Raw genomic sequence first — 17,500 nt, 5'->3', positions numbered from 1 at the left:
AGGGGCGCCGCACTGCGCAGACGCAGCGGCGCGCGCCGCCCCCGCCCGTGCCCCGGCGCCGCTGATTGGCTGCGGCGCGCGCTTAAAAGGCGCGTCCAATGGCCGCGAGCGTCAAAGGCCGGGCGCTGGCGCGGGCGCGGGCGCGGGTTGTGGGTGCGGGTGCGGGTACCGGTGCGGGAGCTGGCGCAGGCGGGGGCGGGCGGGGGCGGCGGCGACGCTCGGGGCCGGCGGCCAGGGCGCGGGCGGCGGGTTTGCTCTTTGTCTCCGCCGCTCCAAAATGGCTGCGGCGAGCCGGGCGGAGGACACCGCCGGACGACGTGGGCTCCCGCCGAGCGCCGGTAAGCGCAGCGCCTGCACCAGCCGCGGCCGGAAGCCGTCTTCTGCCCTTTATTTCTGTTTGGGGGCGGGAAGGGTAATAAATCGCCTAAACCGAGGTGTGAACGCACCTAGTCTCCACCGCGCCTCGGGCAGCACTGCAGTCTCCCCTTTCTGCCGGCCGGTGTTTTAAGCGTATGACGGTGTCATTGACACTGCCGTTGGTTTTCTTTTCTCCGCCTCCCTCCCCCACTGGAAATGCTCAGAAACGGTGTCCACAAAGACCCCTGGCCCGGACCTTGCTGCCCCTGAAGCCCCAGGTGGTCTTCGCTGGCCGCGACCGCCGGGAGCACCGCGGGCCGGGCGGGGCTGTAGAACTTAGAGGGACTGCTGCGCTCGTAAGCGGCGTGCCGGGCGCTGTGCGTGATCCCCCCGCAGCCTTCCCAACTGCTCGATACCTGCAGTGCACGACCCTCCGCATCCTGTTATCTTGACACCGGTGTCCCTAAGGAGCAGCGAAAATTGGAGCCTAGGAAAGGTGTTTGGGAGAACTCCTCTGAGGTCCAACGGGAATTTCGTATTTGAACGTCAGTCTCCCGAGGACCGGAGTATACTTGAATACAGCGGGCTGGGTGTGAGGAAGCTTGGGGGCGCTGGGAGCAAGCAGGAGGGGACTGTGCCCCACTCCAAGGGCACCTTAAGCTCAGCGTGGGCATGGCCTGAGTCTTCCAACGGGAGCGGAAATTTGGAGTTACATGTAAAACGTTAGAGTTTTTTGGTTTTGTGCTGGGGATGGAACCCAGGTAGGCAAATGCTTTACCACTTTACCCAGTCACAAATCTTGGAATTTTTAAAATTTGATGACTAATTAGAAAATGGTAAAGTAGGTCAAGCCATCAGCAGCTGCCATCAGTCCCCTGTGTACCTTGGATAGTGACAGACCAGATGTATAGCTGTGTGTGTCCCTCAAAACTCTCAGGTGGGATTGGGGCAGGAGGCTGGACCCCAGGTAAAAGAGACCGGGAATCTCAGGCCCCCAGCCCCAAGGTGCATGTAATTTTGGGGGTTCCCACCACTCACACTCCTACCCTGCACATCCCCCACTGAAATCTTTAAGAGTCAGCCACAGAGTGGTAGCTTCTGAGTCCTCCAAAGGACCTTCTAGGCGCCCTCCTCTTAGGATCCTGAGCCCCTGCAGTCTGGGCTCAGCTTCCTGCACCCATGCACTTGTGCACATCACCCCCAGTGCCCTCTGGAGCTCCCGGCAGCCCAGAGCTTCATGTAGTGTGGCAGAGTTAAGGGTCCATGCCTACTTATCCCAGCATCCCTTGCAGAATGGTCCTGTGCACCAAAAGTGTTTGAGCATGTAGGAACCATGGCTCAGGCAGCTGTACAACTGCTGTTTTCAACAGCATTGCCCACTTTGAGGATAAGAGTAGGGGTGACCAGGAAGTCCTGAGGCTACTCCCCTTCCCACAAGAGTTCACAAGGGCAGTGGACACACAGCTACTTAGCCCTGGCCACCCAGGAAACTCAGGAAAGATTTTTCGTTAAATATCTCTGTATGGTTTACAGGTTGCCACAAGCAATTATGACTTCTACAGTATGAAATTAAAGTCCTGCCCAGCATAAAGAGATGAGGGACAGTGGCAGACCCTGAAACAGTACATCCTTGCTGCCGGACGAGCAGGTGGGCAAAGAAGCATCTTCCCAAGCCAGAAGCTCTGTGGGCCTTTTAAATTCAGTAAGCAGTATCATTTTTTTCCATAAAAATAAAACATCAGACACACTTAAATTTAAGAATAAGTATAACCTCAGTCAGTGATTCCACATTGCTCAGGGGGCAAGCAACATACAATGTTGAAGTCCTTCTCATACAACACGTTTTTTGTTGGTGGTGTGTACATGTGTGGGAATTAAACCCAGAGATGGTTTACCACTGAATACCATCTCCAGCCCTTTTTTTTTTTTTCTTCCTTTCTTTCTTTCTTTTTATGCAGTGCTGAGGATCCAACCCACTGCCTGACACATGCTAGGCAAGTGCTTACCACTCAGCCCCAGCCCCCAGCCCTTTTTCTGTTGTTTTTTTTTTAACTTTTTTTTTAATCTATTTATACATGACAGTAGAATGCATTTTGACACAGTATACATAAATGGAATATAAGTTCTCACTTGTCTGGTTGTACATGATGTAGAGTCACACAGCTCATGTAATCATGTATGCACCTGGGGTAATAAAGTCTGTTTCATTCTATTATTATCCCTACCCCCATGTCCCCTCCCCTCCCTTCACTCCCTGTGTCTAGTCCAAAATACCTCTATTCTTCCCCCCACTTAATTGTGAATTAGCATCTGCATATCAGAAAACATTCAGCCTTTGGTTCTCTGGAATTGGCTTATTTCACTTAGCATAATATTCTCCAGTTCCATCCATTTATCAGCAAATGCCATAATTTCATGCTTCTTTAAGCCCCCCCCCGCCCTTTTTATTTTTTTATTTTGAGACAGAGTCTCATTCAGTTGCTGAGCCTGGCCTGGAACTTGCAATCCTCCTGCCTCAGTCTCCCAAGTGGCTGGGATTACAGGTGTGGCCACCGCACCCGGCTCCCACATGTGTTTCTTAAAAAGACATACAGCTAGATGGCAGCTGGGGGCCTAGGGTTGGTTCCCAGGGTCCCACTTCCTGGATGACCTCACCAGCCCATCAGGCAGCCTTTCTCAGCTGTGTGGACATGAGCATGGTCAAAATGGACTACATCCAAGGAACTAGCTCATGAGCACACAGCTACTGTCAGCATAGGTGCACACACTTCCTAGGACTGCCGTAAATCACAGATTCTCTTATAGTTCTGAAAACCAGAAGTCTGAAATCAAGTTGTGGACAGAGTCACACTCCCTCCAGAGGCAGTAGAGGAGGGTACTTCCTGCCTCTTCCAGCTTCTGGTGGCTCCAGGTGGTCCTTCCCTAGGGCAGCCTCCCTTGAGCTGTCTTCACCTGGCTTCTGCTTATATGTCAGTACCTTCTCACCTTTTTGCCTTTTAAGTTTCCAGTGCTTCTTCTCTTACAGAGACACCTGTCCTTGAATTTGGTACCTAAATCCAAAATGATTCTGAGTGGTTCATTACATTTGCAAAGACCCTGCCTCCAAATAAGGTCTCTTCTTTCGTTGTGGGTGGATGTGAATTGGTGGGAGGGGGACATGATTCAACACTGTCCACCTGATTACCAGTCTGTCCACTCCTACAGAGAAAGCCCTGGAGAGCCTGACCAGACCCTCAGCTGAGGACACAAGCCTGGGGACTGGGGTAGGGCACAGCAGCCGGCACTTGAGAGACAGGGAGGAAACTGTGGAAAGTAAACAAGACACTTCCTCCCTGCCCATTTTCCCAAGAAAATGTTGATGCTCAAATCTGCTCAGTCAGGACTCCCTCACCAGAGAGGAGGCCAAGGGGCCCCAGTAGTAATGAGGACCAACCACTGAACACTCCCTACATGCCAGCCTGAGCACACTTGCAGAGAGAGAACCACAGCCTGAGAAGGTTAAGTCCTTGACCTGTGCTTGTGTTCTTGGTAGGGAGAAAAGCCAGGATTTCAGACCTACAAGCTGCCAGGCCCCAGGCAGACCAACCTTTCCATCCACACCAAGCACAGCTGGACACCAAGAGTGAAATGATGCCCACTGGCTAACTAGAGGCAGGACCCTTCCTCCTGGGACCGACAGGACCACCCAAGTAGACTGTTGGTTAGCTCCAGAGCAATACCTGGAGAGCAGTGTCTCGATGACTCTCACCAAGGGCAACCGTAGCCCTGTGGCTGGGCTTCACAGAGAGGAACTTACGGAAAGTTCAAGAGGCACTACCCTCTCCTACACTCTGGACGCCTTCCTGAACGCCTCCATCCCAAAGTGTCAGAGAGCCTGTCCTTAGATCCAGGTGAGCAGCTGGGTGGCATCTCACCTCCACCCTTCCTGGACGTCCCTGTCTAAGCAAGATGCCCCTCATGTGATTTTTTAGAATTTCTTTTTGCATTGGTTAATTCCTAAAATAACCTGCCCCACTTTCAGGTCACATCTCAGTTTGTAAAACCCAAATTCCAGCCAGGTGGGAAGTTCAAGGTTCAAGGCCAGCCTGAGCAACTTAGTGAGGCTGTGTCTCAAAAAATATAAAAATGACTAGGAATGTAGATCAGTGGTGGAACACTTCCCTGGTATGTGCAGAGCATAGGATTCGATTCCCAGTACCAGGGAGAAAACAGAGATCATATTTGGAGAAAGGATTTTATTACTGTATTGAGTCTTCCTGTTCTTCAACATGGTAGATCCCTCCAGGTATGTAGTTTTATTCTCTAACATCTCTCAATTATGTTTATGTTTTTGTTTTTTTACTAAAGATTGAATGCAAGGACACTCTACCACTGAGCTACACCCGCAGCCCGTTTCATTTTGAGACAGGGTCTCAGCAATCTGCCAGGCTAGTCTTGAACTTGTCTTCCTTCTTGCCTCAGCCTCTGGAGTAACTAGGATTACAGGAGTGTGCCACTGTGCCTGCCATTCAATCATGTGTTACAATTTTCTGTCAGTCTTTTCATTAGTTTTATGTTGCAGTATTTGGTTTTCAATATTCTTATAGGGGGGTCTTTAAAAGTTTCATTTTTTTCCATTTAATTGATATTTAGTGGCCAGCATCTAATATCTCAACTTACATGTCCCAACAGTACTTACTAACAAATTTTACAATGACAGAACTCATGGTTTGGTGCACCTTCCAAAGCACCTACAGTGAAACTAAAGTTTTTCAGGAGAGTAGGTGTGTTAGCTGTCACTATAGCAAAATGCCTGAAAAAAAAATAGCTTATAAAGAGAAAAGGGTTATTTTTGCTCATGGCTTTGGGCCTATGGTAATGCATCTGATCATGAAAAAAGCATGTGGCAGAGCAAAACCACTCACCTTATAGACAGGAAGCAAAAGAGAAGAAGGGGAAGGACTGGGGTTTTGCAGTCCCCTTGGAGGGCACGTAGGCAGTGTCTGAGGGACCTCGCTCTAGGCCCACCTCCTAAAGCCTCCACCACCTCCCAGTAGCACCATGCCAGGAACCAAATCCTTAACACATGGGCCTTTCAGGGACATTTCAGATCCAAACCACAGCCCTGAATTTTCAGGGATTGGATTTTCAGTTGACATAGGTTCACGCTACGTTCAGGCTGGCCTTGAGCTTGTAGTCCTCCTGCTTCAACTTCCCAAGTCACTGGGCTTACTGGTGTGCACCACCATGCCAAGCAGCAAAATTAATTAATAAATCCTAACTGGGTTTTTTTCCTTGTTTTTGTTCACATATGTCAGAGTTTGAGCTTCTGTTTCCAGGATGGTAGAGTAAACCTAACCCTCTCTCAGGGAGGACTAACCCTCCCTCAGGTGGTGCCGTAAGCCAGGCAGAATGCAAACAAGCACTGAGCTGCAGCCACCAGCGAGGGAGCACAGGCAGTAGATTCTGGAGAGGAGCCAGCACTAGGAAGAAAGGAGGTGCCGGGTGCGTCATCTGTGTCCACAGCTTCTAGCCTGAGGTCAAGAGTCAGACCAGACCAGGCAGGGCAGGCAAAACTCCAGCAAAAGCCTGAAGCCATTCTGACCTGAAGAGCAGGAAGACGGAGTGAGAAAGGGCACCTTCTGGAAAGCAGGGGCATCCCAGAGAAGAGAAGAGCCTATCACAGCGGAGACTTTTCCTCTGGAAAGCAGGGGCATCCCAGAGAAGAGAAGAGCCTATCACAGCGGAGACTTTTCCTCTGGAAAGCAGGGGCATCCCAGAGAAGAGAAGAGCCGAATCACAGCGGTGACTTTTCCTAGGTCTTCTGCTGACCTCTGAGCCACATGTATAGGGCAGACCCCAAACAGCCTGGCCAAGAATAAAACAGCTGAAATGTGATTTGAGCGAGGCGTGTGCTGGGCACAGGGTTGCGTTTCTGTCATCCTAACCACTTGAGAGGCTGAGTTGGGAGAATCATAAGTTTGAAGCCAGCCTGGCAACCTAGCAAGGTCCTATCTCAAAAAGTGAAAAGAACTGGGGGTGTAGCCCAGTGGTAGAGTGCCCTTGGGTTCAATCTCCAGAACCCAAAAAACAAAGTTCCCAAAGGACAGAGTGTGAAGTCTGAGTCCCATCAAGTCAATTGCCAACTAACACAAAAAACCAACACTATTATAAGAGAATACAAACTCACCACGAACTATCATAATGTCAAGGATACAATCCAAAATTAACCAATATAAAATAGTGTTATTCATTCTCAAAAAAAAAAAAAAAAAAGGCTGGAGATTGACCCTGATAGGACCTACATGATGGAATTAGCAGACAGGGATGTTGAGGCAATCCTAAAACCATGATCATGATCACTGAGGGGCAGGAACATAGGCTTTTAACAAGTGAATAGATTAAAAAACTACAACAGATAGTTGTAATTATAATTTTAAATGGAAATTCTGGAACTAAAAATTAAAATATCTTCAATGTTAACTGAACTAAGAGAAGAGTGGGAACAAGGAACGCACAGTGAACTTGACCTCATCTCGGTAGAACTTACGCAATCTGAAAAAGAGAGGGAGGAGGAGAAGGAACCTGTGGGCAATGTCACATGTCCATGTGGGTGACACAATTTACAGAAAGAGAGGAGAGAAGGAATGGGTGAGGAGGAAAAAAATGACTGGAATGTCCTATATGTGGTGAGAGACATTGATTTACACATTTAAGAAATTCTGTGATAAACTCAAGGAGAACCAAGTGTAGGGACATCACAGTCAAATTGCTGGAAAGAAAATATGAAATGAAAATTCTATTTAAAAAATAGCCATAGAAAAACAACACATGGCATTCAGGGAACAGACTCGAAACAGCTGACTTCTCATCAGAAACCATGGGAACCAGAAGAGAGTGGACCAGCCCCTTCAAGTATTGGAAGGCAGCCTGTCCAAGCCATGGGATGTCAACTGTCTCAAGAACGAGGTGAATAGAGATGTTTAAAAGAAAAGGGCATTGAACCAGCAGGCCCCCTGTGACAGGAAGGACTAAGGAAAATGGTGGCAGGTAGAAGTCTGCCCTGATGACATCAAACACCACACTCGGCACATTCTTTCCTATCCTGTGTGGCATTCAGTGAGGTGAACCAAATGCTGGGCCACAGAACAGGTTTTAGTAGGTTTGAAAGAACCGAAATCATGCAGAATACACCCTCTGATGCTGAAATTCAAAATCAATAATAACAAGATAACTAGGAAAGCCTCAAGTATTTGAAAATATCCAGTAACTCATGGGTCAAAGAGATCACAGAAGAAATAGATAATACTACGAACTCTATGAAAATGACAGATTGGGGGATGCAAGGAAAGCATGGGCAGAAGGAATTTTAACTTTAAGTGCTTATAAGTAGAAACTAACCTGCTAATTCTAAAGTTCATGTAGGATAGTTGAGGTAATCTTGAACAGGGCTGATGCACTGATAACACGTATCCTGACCAGCAGAGTGACCCAGACAGTGCGGTACTGGTGAGGGGAATAGGTAAGTAGACTGATGGAATAAAACAATCCAGAAAAGGACAGAGCTACCATTAGCCGTGAGGACACAGTGGTCTTTTGAGTAATTGGTGCTGTGTTGATTGGTAGCCCACAGGAAAGAAATGAATCTGGACCACACTTCACAAAATAGGAAGAATCAACCCCTACTGAACTGAAGATCTAAGTGTGAGAGAGAAAATAATGAAACTTCAGAAGAAAGTATTTTATAATCTTGGAGACGGTAAAGATCTTTAAATGTAAGCACAAAACAAATGTGCTTTTCCTTGTAAAGGGAAAAATAGAATTGTATGACGTTAAGAACTTCTCACAGAAGATGCCATCAGCAAATGGAAAGGCAACCACAGGGTGGGAGAAGACACACAGTGCAGGGAAATGGGCAGACTTGGCAGGCATTCCACAGAAGAGGGCATCCAGATGCCCCATCTGCCACCAGTAAAGTGTGAGCTGAAACCGCTGCAGCCCCTCCAGAATGGCCTGGTGCTGGTGGGATGAGGGCGATGCTGATGGGTGTAGACCTGTTTCAACACTTGCCGAGCTATATACTTGCTCAGCATTTCACCCAGCAGCCGCCCCCAGCTTGCTCGACAGAAGCGTACCCTGTGTGCCGAGGTGCCTGGCCAGGATGGCATTCATAGCACTCCCCTTCACTGCCTCTCCAGATCACCCAGACTTCCACAGGCAGCAAAGCGGGCACATGCCAGTCACTGGTAACCACCATTGTACCATGTTTCCACAATTTGACTACATCAACTAACTCCCTCAACTGGACCCCTGCAGTATTTGTCTTCTTAGAACCAGCTTATTCCACTTGGTGCCATGTGCTCGTAGCTCATGCGAATTGACAACATGTTAGAATTTCCTTGCTTTTCCAGGCTGACTGATGCTCCACTGATGTATGTAGTACACGTCCTCTGATGGACACCTGGGTTGCTTCTACCTCTTGGCTACCTTGAATGACGCTGCTATGAACATGGGGGTATAAGTTATCCCTTCAAGACCCTGCTTCCAGTTCTTTTGGATAGCTGGGGATAATCTCATCAGTGTTATTTTATACTCATGGGTTTCAGCACTTCAGGTGAATATTCAGGCATCAGTGATCCAGTTGGGAGTTGCTAAGTCCTTAATAACCATTTAAAGAGGAAGAGGAAAGCCTTGACCTCAGCATCTGCCGGTTTCCTTGGTGTGAGTGCTCCTACCATGACTGATTTCAAGCTGACCACACAACTTTACTGAACACGTGTTAGCTTTTCATCATTTGTGACAAAATACCTGAGAAAATTATCTTAGAGGAAGAAAGATTTCTTTTGGCTAATGGTTTTGGAGGTTCCAGTCCGTGTAGACCAGCTCCATTGCTTTGGGTCATGGTGGTGCAAGCACGTGGATGAGCTTGCTGTCCTCACGACAGCCAGGAAACAGGAAGAGGCCAGGTTCAAGATACAGTCCCCAAGGCATTCCCCCAGGACCCAGTCCCTTCTAGGAGCCCCACCTCCTGCAGTTTCCACCACCTCCCAGTAGTACATTTTGCTGTGAACCCATGAATGAGGTTGGAGCCCTCGTGATCCAACCACCTCCCAAAAGCCCCTCCTCCATTGGAGACCAAGCCTTCAACACATGAGCCTTAGAAGAACATTCCAGATCCAACCCGCGACAGTGTGGAATTGGGAGGAGATGCCACAGGTGGTTCCTGCCAGCTAGAAGCATCCTTACGGCCCCGCCCCACTCTGGAAGCACACAGGAATGTCTCACAGGGGTAGCTTTCCTCCAGAGAGGCAGGAGGACTTGGCCAGGAGCCAGGACCAGCTCCACACAGAGGAAAGGTGGGGAGCTGTGGCAGTGGGGACAGTTTCAGTCCCACAAGATGAGAAGGGTTCTGGAGGTGGCAGTGATGGTGGCTGCCCAACATGGTGAATCTGTTACTGCCACTGAACTGCTGCAGTGAGAATTCTCACACCTGTAACGGAATGACTTTATCAAAAAGACCAAGACAACACACACTGGCAAGCATGTGAGAAGAGGGGTACACCCACTCAAGAATAGGAGGGAGGTTCCTCAAAAAAACAAAAGTAGAACCTCCACACGATCCAGCAGCTGTCTTCTGGGTGTGCGTTCCGAGGGACGGAACGCACATGTCACAGAGATACCTACCCCGTGTTCACTGTTCCCTCGTGCACAACAGTGAAGTTGCAGAAAGTCTGAGAGTCGCCAGTGGAAAAAGAGCCCGTGAGACACAGTACATCTGCACCGTGAAGTACTACAGCCTTAAGAAGGAAGGAGTCCTGTCATCGGAGACGCGTGCTGGGTAAAAATAAGCCAGGCACAGAGGGAAGAACACCACTCTGTCCACTCGGATCTAAAAATATCAAAATTCCAGAACGGTGAGTAGAGTGGTAGTTCCCAGCACCTGGGGTGGGAGGGACAGGTGGGGATGGACACACAGTTTCATTTAGCCCAAAAAAATAAATTATAGTGACTGTAGTTAATACATTGTGTATTTCAAAATTGCCATAAGAGTGGATTTTTTTTTTTTTTTTTTTTTTGTGGTGCTGGGGATCGAACCCAGGGCCTTATGCTTGCAAGGCAAGCACTCTACCAACTGAGCTATCTCCCCAGCCCCAAGAGTGGATTTTAAATATTCTCACCATGAAGAAATGTGCGAGGTGATGGATCCACTAATCAACATGATCTGGTCATTCCATAATGGGTACACGTATTGAAAAATAACATTGCACCTCATAAATATAAACAATCATTTGCCAATTAAAAATAAAATGGGGGCTGGGGTTGTGGCTCAGTGGTAGAGCACTTGCCTAGCATGTGTGAGGCACTGGGTTTGATTCTCAGCACCACATATAAATAAATAAAATAAAGGTCCACTAATAACTTAAAAAGAAATAAAAATAAATTAATAAATAAATAAAATTATTTCACTAGTTAAGGTGTCAGTTTTGTGAGCTGCTGGAGTGGAGCCCAGGTCCTGCGCACCTTGCACCTACCAGGCGTGCTCTTGTGCCGAGCTGCATCCCAGCCCCAAAACGTGAGTACAGTGTGTATTTTAGCACCATCTTTAAACTTAGAAAATAAATAAATAGTGCTGAAGCAAAATAAGCCAGTCATGAAAAAATAAACCCTGCTCAACTCCACTTAAATGAAGTATCTAGAGTAGTCCAATTTGTAGAAACAGAAAACCGGTTGCCAGGGACCAGGGAGACTGGGGAAGGGGTGAGGAGGGAGTTCTGGGTGTTTCGTGGGGATGGGTTACTGTTTTGTGGGGTTTGTCTGCTTTTTTTTGTTTGTTTGTTTTTGTCCTTTGGTGCTGGGGATTCAACCCCAAGGGTGCTCTACCACTGAACTGCATATGTTCCCGGGCCTTTTTATTTTATTTCAAGACAGGTTCTTGCTAAGTTGCTGAGGCTGGTTTCAAACCTGTGATCCTCCTGCCTCAGCCTCCTGAGAAGCTAGGATTACAGACCTGCACCACCATGTCCAGCTCTGGGGAGGGGGCGTTAATGGATATAGAGTTTTAGTTTTGCATGACTATATATATATATATACATTATATATAACCTTATTTTTATAACCTTATTTTTATATATCGTATATTTATCTCCAAGTCTTCATACCCTGTTACCTGTGAATGTCACCTTATTTGGAAATAGGGTCTTTATAGATATATATAAGAATCAGGATGAGGTCATCCTGGATTTAGGATGAACCCTAAATCCAATGTCAGGTATCCTTACAGAAAAAGGAGAAAGAGGGACTGGGGTGTGGCTCCAGTGGTAGAGCACTGGCCTAGCATGTGTGGAGCCCTGGGTCCAATCCCCCAGCACCACAAAAAAAGAAAAAAGAAAAAAACCCACAGAGAAAGAATCTTGATACAGAAGTGCCCAGAGGTGGCTCCCCACATGAAGACAGTGATGGACGATACAGCCAAGGAGCACCAACAGCTGCCAGCAGCCACCAGAAGCTGCAGAGATGCCTGGAACAAATCCTTCCTCGGAGCCTCTGAAGGAATCAACACCTCCATTTTGGACTTTCGGCCTCCAGAACTGTAAGAGAATAAGCTCCTTTTTTTTATGTTGAAAACTTTATCAGTAAATACTGTAACTACAGAAAGTTGTAAGTAAATGTTAACTCTTGGTTGGAGATTTCTTGTGTATCTTCTTGAATGCTCTAGGCTGCACTTCCAGTTCTATGGACGGCCGCAAGCCCACTGCATGCAGGTGTGGCTCAGCTCCATACGGCTGCAGCCTGCAGCGCTGCTCCCTTCACTGCCCACCTGCGCTCACACCCACCCAGCCCAAGACAGGAAAGCACTGCCCTCCACCCATCAGAAGCTTAACCAACTGGAGCTGGGAGCCGTCGAACGAGGCTTCAGTCTGGACTCACATGACCAGCTCTCTCTGTGGTCCTATCGGATGGCACACCCAGTCACCTCGACAGGGGTAGTCCTCTTTGAGGCTCTCCCTCCTTCCCTGCCTCACACCACCCATTCTTCAGTTGACACTCTCAAACAAATCCTTTGGCTCAGGCTCTTTTTCTCAGGGCCCAGGTCAACACAGTCCTCCATAAGACAGCAATGAAGCCTGATGTGCTGAGTTGGGGGCAGTGAGGAAGGGCTAAGCCAGGTTTCCAGATAAACCTCTGCAGTTGATATTTCAGGGTCCTTCAGATAAACAGACCAACAGGCGATGTTAACCGCCGAGCGCCACTGCACAACACAGTTTACATTCTGAGAAAGATCCTTAAGGAATTTCACCACTGGGAACATCCCCGAGGACTTACACCAACTGGGTGGTCTGGCCAGCTCGTGCCTGGTATGTGGCATGTGCACATAGGTATATGGTATAGCCTGTTGCTCCCGGGGCCAGGATGAGCAGGTTCAAACCAAGCTCGGAGAACATGCTATTGACAGGTGATGAGCAGGAGGTGTGAGGCTGCTGCTGGTGCAGTGCCTGCCGTTTACACTTTGTGCAGGCGGAAGGAGTCAAACAGTAACCCTCACCTGTCACCTGTACTTATTTATTCCTGCAGTACTGGGGTCTGGACCCAGGGCTTGAGCATGCCAACCAAGTGCTTCCCCACGGAGCCACATCCCGGCCCTGCCTCTACCATCTTATCAATGCCATGTACTGTGCACAGCTGCACCTGCGGGACTTCGTAGGACTGGCAGCACAGCCATGTGTGTTGACACCAGCGTCACCACAGGCAGGTGAGGAGCATGTTGTGCCGTGACGTCAGAGTGGTTATGGCGTCACTGGGAGGAATTTTTCAGCTCCATGTAACCTATGGAACCAGGGTCACGTATGTGGCTTATTATGTAGTGTGTGGCTCACATACGTGGTGAGGAACGGGAGTGAAGGTCCCGGAAGCTGCCGGCTGCAGCCTAGGCGCTCGGGAGCCATCCCAGCATAGGAGCTGAGTCCTGCTGGAGTAGTGAGGCAGGAAACAGCAAGGGTGAATTTCTGTGGTTCTCAGCCACCCAGCACAAGGTGCCCTGGGCTCTGCACTGACCATGAAGAGCTTCAGCGTAGCCATAGCACAGCCTGAAGCCACTGGGGCCCTTCCAAGCACAGGCCCTAATGGGCTGAGTGGGGGCCACAGTCAGCCTCCAGGCTGCTCCAACCTCTGGAGATGAGTGCAGGTTCAGAGAGGAGGGAACAGCTGGACAGCTGACATGAGGAACCAAGGACGCATGGGCAGAGCAAGGCCTGGGGCTGCAGGGGAGGGGAAGGAGTCATCTCCGTGGAGGTGGACGGGCTTCTCTTACCACACACACCCGTCGTCTTTGCCATGACAGTTTTCAAACCTCGTTTAGACAGCCGTCTTCCCTCTGCAGGGTCTTCAGACGAGGAGGCCGTCACCAGGAAGGCTGCCTTTTGTGTGATGTTTTACGAGAAAAAAATGGGTGTGTATTACTTACATCGCTAAAATGACTTAAAATAAAGGCTGGGATGTAACTCAGTGGTCGAGTGCTTGTCTAGCTTGCTCAAGCACTGGGTTCAATCCCCAGCACCACCAAAAACAAAAAAAGGAAGAAAGAAAAAAAGAAGAAGAATTCAAAATAAGAAGCCAGCACAGTAGAAATTCCATTGCAGAGTTGCTTTAAGATCAAGCAACTGCTGAGTTTCAAAGTGCCACGGTCCTGCACACCTGCAAACCCTCTCCTGACCCTGCGAGGTCCAATTCAGTGGTGGTTAATACAGTTACTAGTTGAGCAGCTGTGGCCTCTGTCTGGTTCCAGAGCATTTTCATCTCTCCAGAAGGTGACCCATACCTGGAGGTCACTCTCCATCCCACCTCCTGGCACCGGCAACCACTGGTCTGCTCTGTTTCCACAAATTTGCCCCTTGGCTGTCTGGATGTTCTGCATGAACAGAGTTACACAGCACATGGTCCTTTGTGTCCGGACACTCCTGTTTAGCATCAGGTGCCCAAGGTCCATCCTAGTGCTGCATGTGCTGGGGCTTCATTCATTTTAGCAGCTGATGAAGAGACCATGTGTGACCATTTTGGCACTGACACGTGGGTTATGCCCATCTCAGAGCAGGCTGCTGTAAGCATGTGTGCACGTGTTGTGGACAGGTGCTGGGGCATGCCAGCCGCCTGCTCCATCCACATCCAGTGTCTTGAGGCACATGTCCTCTGTGGCACAGGCAGTTCTGCAGGACATGCCGTGGCTGGAACATTCACAACTTTGTATCCATTCCTGGATTGATGGCATTGGGGGGGGGGTCAGTTTGGGGCTTGTTTAAGTCAGCTTTTGCATCACTGTGACCTAAATATCCCAACAAGAACAACGCAGGAGGAAAGTATATTTGGGACTCATGGTTCCAGAGGTCTCAGTCCCTAGATGGCCGACTCCTTTGCTCTGGGCATGAGATGAAGCAGAACATCCTGGGAGAACAGCCCAGTGGAGGAAAGCTGCTCAGCTCATGCTGAGGTCAGGAAGGAAAGATAGAGCAAGAGGGAAGATGGGCCTTCCAGGGCAGCCCCAGCAACTACCTCTCCAACCATGCCCACCTGCCAGTCACCACCCAGTCATTCCATTCCAACCAGGTGGGCTGCTGAGGTCATTGTCCAGTGATAGCCCTCACAGTCCAGCCATCTCACCTCTGAATTTTCCTGCATTAGCAGGAACTTGTTGGGGGACACTGCATGTCCAAACCACATAATAAGGCTATGATACAGAACTGGCACTGGCCTGGGCACAGTAATCCCAGCAGCTTGGGAGGCTGAGGCAGGAGGACTGCATGTTCAAAACCAGCCTCAGCAGCTTAGTGAGACCCTAAGCAAATCAGCGAGACCCTGTATTTCAATAAAATACTAAAAAGGACTGGGGATGTTGCTCAGTAGTTAAGTGCCTCTGGGTTCAATCCCCGGTAACCCCCCACCAAAAAAAGAAAAGAGCAGGTACTGGTTCCAGGCTTGACTTCCAGTGACATGGACGCGCAGGTCTCTCTTGGGAGTGGAGCTCACAATGAACCTTTAGCTCTACCTCTGCCTCCCCCATCGGTCTCTCTCGCCAGCAAGCCACCTGAGGCGGGGACCATCAAGAGTTTCCTTCTTCCCCCTTGAAGGTCATCCAGTGTGGTGGCAGACGTGGGGGAGGAAAGAGGGGATGGGGCTCCTGGGAAGGAGGGCAGCAGGGGCTGCCAGGGGCTGCCGTGGGCCAGGCCTGCTCTAGGTGCTGAGAACAGCTTCCTACAGGGGCAGACAGGAAGCAAGCGAGCCCCTGAGTCACGTGGAAGAAGAGGGAGCCTTAGAGGGCTTCCCTGAGGAGGTGTCCTAGGCACAGGCAAGTGGAAGTGCAGCTGTGAGGCTGAAAGGAGGGTCTGCAAGAAGAGGCAGGAGTGTTACCCGTGCTGGGCAGTCACCTCTTCCTCTCACTGCGTACATGTACAGGTGCCAGGGCCCCAGCAAGGGCACATGGCTTCAGGTCTCTCCTCTGTCCCCTCCTGCTCCATGGCCTGAGCTGGCCTGGGTTCAGGTGTTACATCCGTGCAGTGGGGGCAACATCCCACTCTGTCCTCCAGGGAGCATGGAAAGGACCAGGGGTGAGGGGAATAAGGGCCGGCAGAAGGACACAGTGCCTTAGGACTGTACACCGCTTGCCGCGCCCAGAGCCTGGGGGACCTCCCCGTGACCAACCTCTCGGAGGGATGAGACAGTCCCACCAGTGGGGGTGTGTGCCTGAGCTTGGCCCCCTCCTCACGTCACTCCCTCCACAGGGCACAGGGATGGGCACCCGGTTCCCCAGTGAATGCAGTTATTGTAAGACTTCTCTGGCAGGAGCCTGCCAGCGCTGATGCCAGCTTGGGCAAACCAAGCTGAGGGCAGGGCAGGCAGTCACTTGGGACAAGAGCGCTTGGAGGACCAAGGTGGACACCACCCCACCCTCAGCAGAGAGGCCATTTGGGGTCCTGGGCGAGGGAGCTGCTCCTGCACTGTGGCAAGTGAGGCAGAAGATGTGGGTGCCCCCTGCAAAAGGGCTGGGGACACAGAGGTAGCGAGGGGCCTCCAGGGAGCCTCATGCAGATACAACAGGAGGCAGCAGTCCAAGGCATCCCAGTGTCAAGATGGGTGTTTGAAATGCAAAGTGGACATGATCATCCTAAGAGTCCAGGCTTGGGTGCTGGGGATGCAGCTCGGTAGTTCAGCACTTGCCTGGCATGTGCAGGGCCCTGGCTGTAGTCCCCAGCACCACACACACGAGTCCAAGCTTCATGCCTCAAGCTCTGCTCTGTGGGACCCCAGGGTGAGGACATGGGCAGGAGGAAGCAAGACCCACACATCTCATGAGCCAGCCTGGGCAGGCCTTAGGCCAGGACACATGTGAGGCTTCAAGGAAGGTGGCCCTGGACCTGGGGTGGTGCCTGGAGGGAAGGACCCACCTGCAGGTCAGCTATCCACTCAGTCTTGGGGTCTCCAGCATTCTTTCCTACCAGGGAAGGGGCAGGAGAGGCACTGAAGGCTGTGGGGCCCGCTCCTCCCATGGAGACGCCCTTGGTGTAGGATACACACATGGAGCAGGAAGAAGCTGGCCCTCTGCAGAGAAGACCACGTAACCTAGGGAGAAGAGTTCCCACTGAGAGCTTAAAACAGGACAGAACCGGGCAGGGTGGGCTCCTTCAGTGGCAGGTGGGCCTTCTCCAGAACTGGCCTGTCGCACAGCCCTGGTGGTGGAGGAACTCCTAGGTTTGATTCCAACTCCAGCACCTGCCAGCCTGGTGAGGACTGCATTGATCTTTCCCACATCACCTCACCTGTTCAGCAGCTAGTGGACAGGTAGCTGTTCACCTGGCAGGGAGGAGGCCCAGGAGGCAGCCTGAAGGACATCCAGCAATGTTTGACAGAGACCCTCAGACCCATGCACAGCCCAGGTGTGGACTGTGCCAGCAGCCTGCACCACACCAGAGGTACATGGCCTCCCTGACAGCTACCCACATGGTGCTGTCCACTCGGCGACCGCAGCAACTGGGCTGGGCAGCTCCCTCCATCAGCCTCCAGGCTCCTTTTCTTCGTGGTCCCTTCCCCTAGTGCTCTGGGCTTCCCATTGGCCCATTCCTCCACAGCCTCCCTGCAGACCCTCCAAACTCTCCCGTGGCCCGTGTGGAGCTAGCCC

General features: G+C 50.4%; 1 long non-coding RNA gene across 14 annotated transcripts; it reads left to right on the top strand.

The window, feature by feature from the left end:
- The first annotated feature begins 162 nt into the window (after positions 1 to 162).
- On the top strand, positions 163 to 14,387 carry LOC124976012 (uncharacterized). 14 transcript variants are annotated; one of them, XR_007106962.1, is made up of 8 exons: positions 163 to 338; positions 1,891 to 2,059; positions 3,890 to 4,247; positions 7,963 to 10,250; positions 10,807 to 10,909; positions 11,266 to 11,926; positions 12,910 to 13,087; positions 13,715 to 14,387. It is a non-coding gene; the product is annotated as an uncharacterized LOC124976012 (long non-coding RNA). The 14 variants fall into 14 exon arrangements; XR_007106956.1 differs by having other exon boundaries at positions 12,053 to 13,087; XR_007106957.1 differs by having other exon boundaries at positions 11,266 to 12,692.
- The last annotated feature ends 3,113 nt before the right edge of the window (positions 14,388 to 17,500 follow it).

Source organism: Sciurus carolinensis, chromosome 2 (assembly GCF_902686445.1).
Source record: "Sciurus carolinensis chromosome 2, mSciCar1.2, whole genome shotgun sequence".
In the NCBI taxonomy this organism is placed as follows: domain Eukaryota; kingdom Metazoa; phylum Chordata; class Mammalia; order Rodentia; family Sciuridae; genus Sciurus; species Sciurus carolinensis.
Note: the sequence above shows the minus strand (reverse complement) of the source record. Positions and strands in the feature narration are given on the sequence as shown.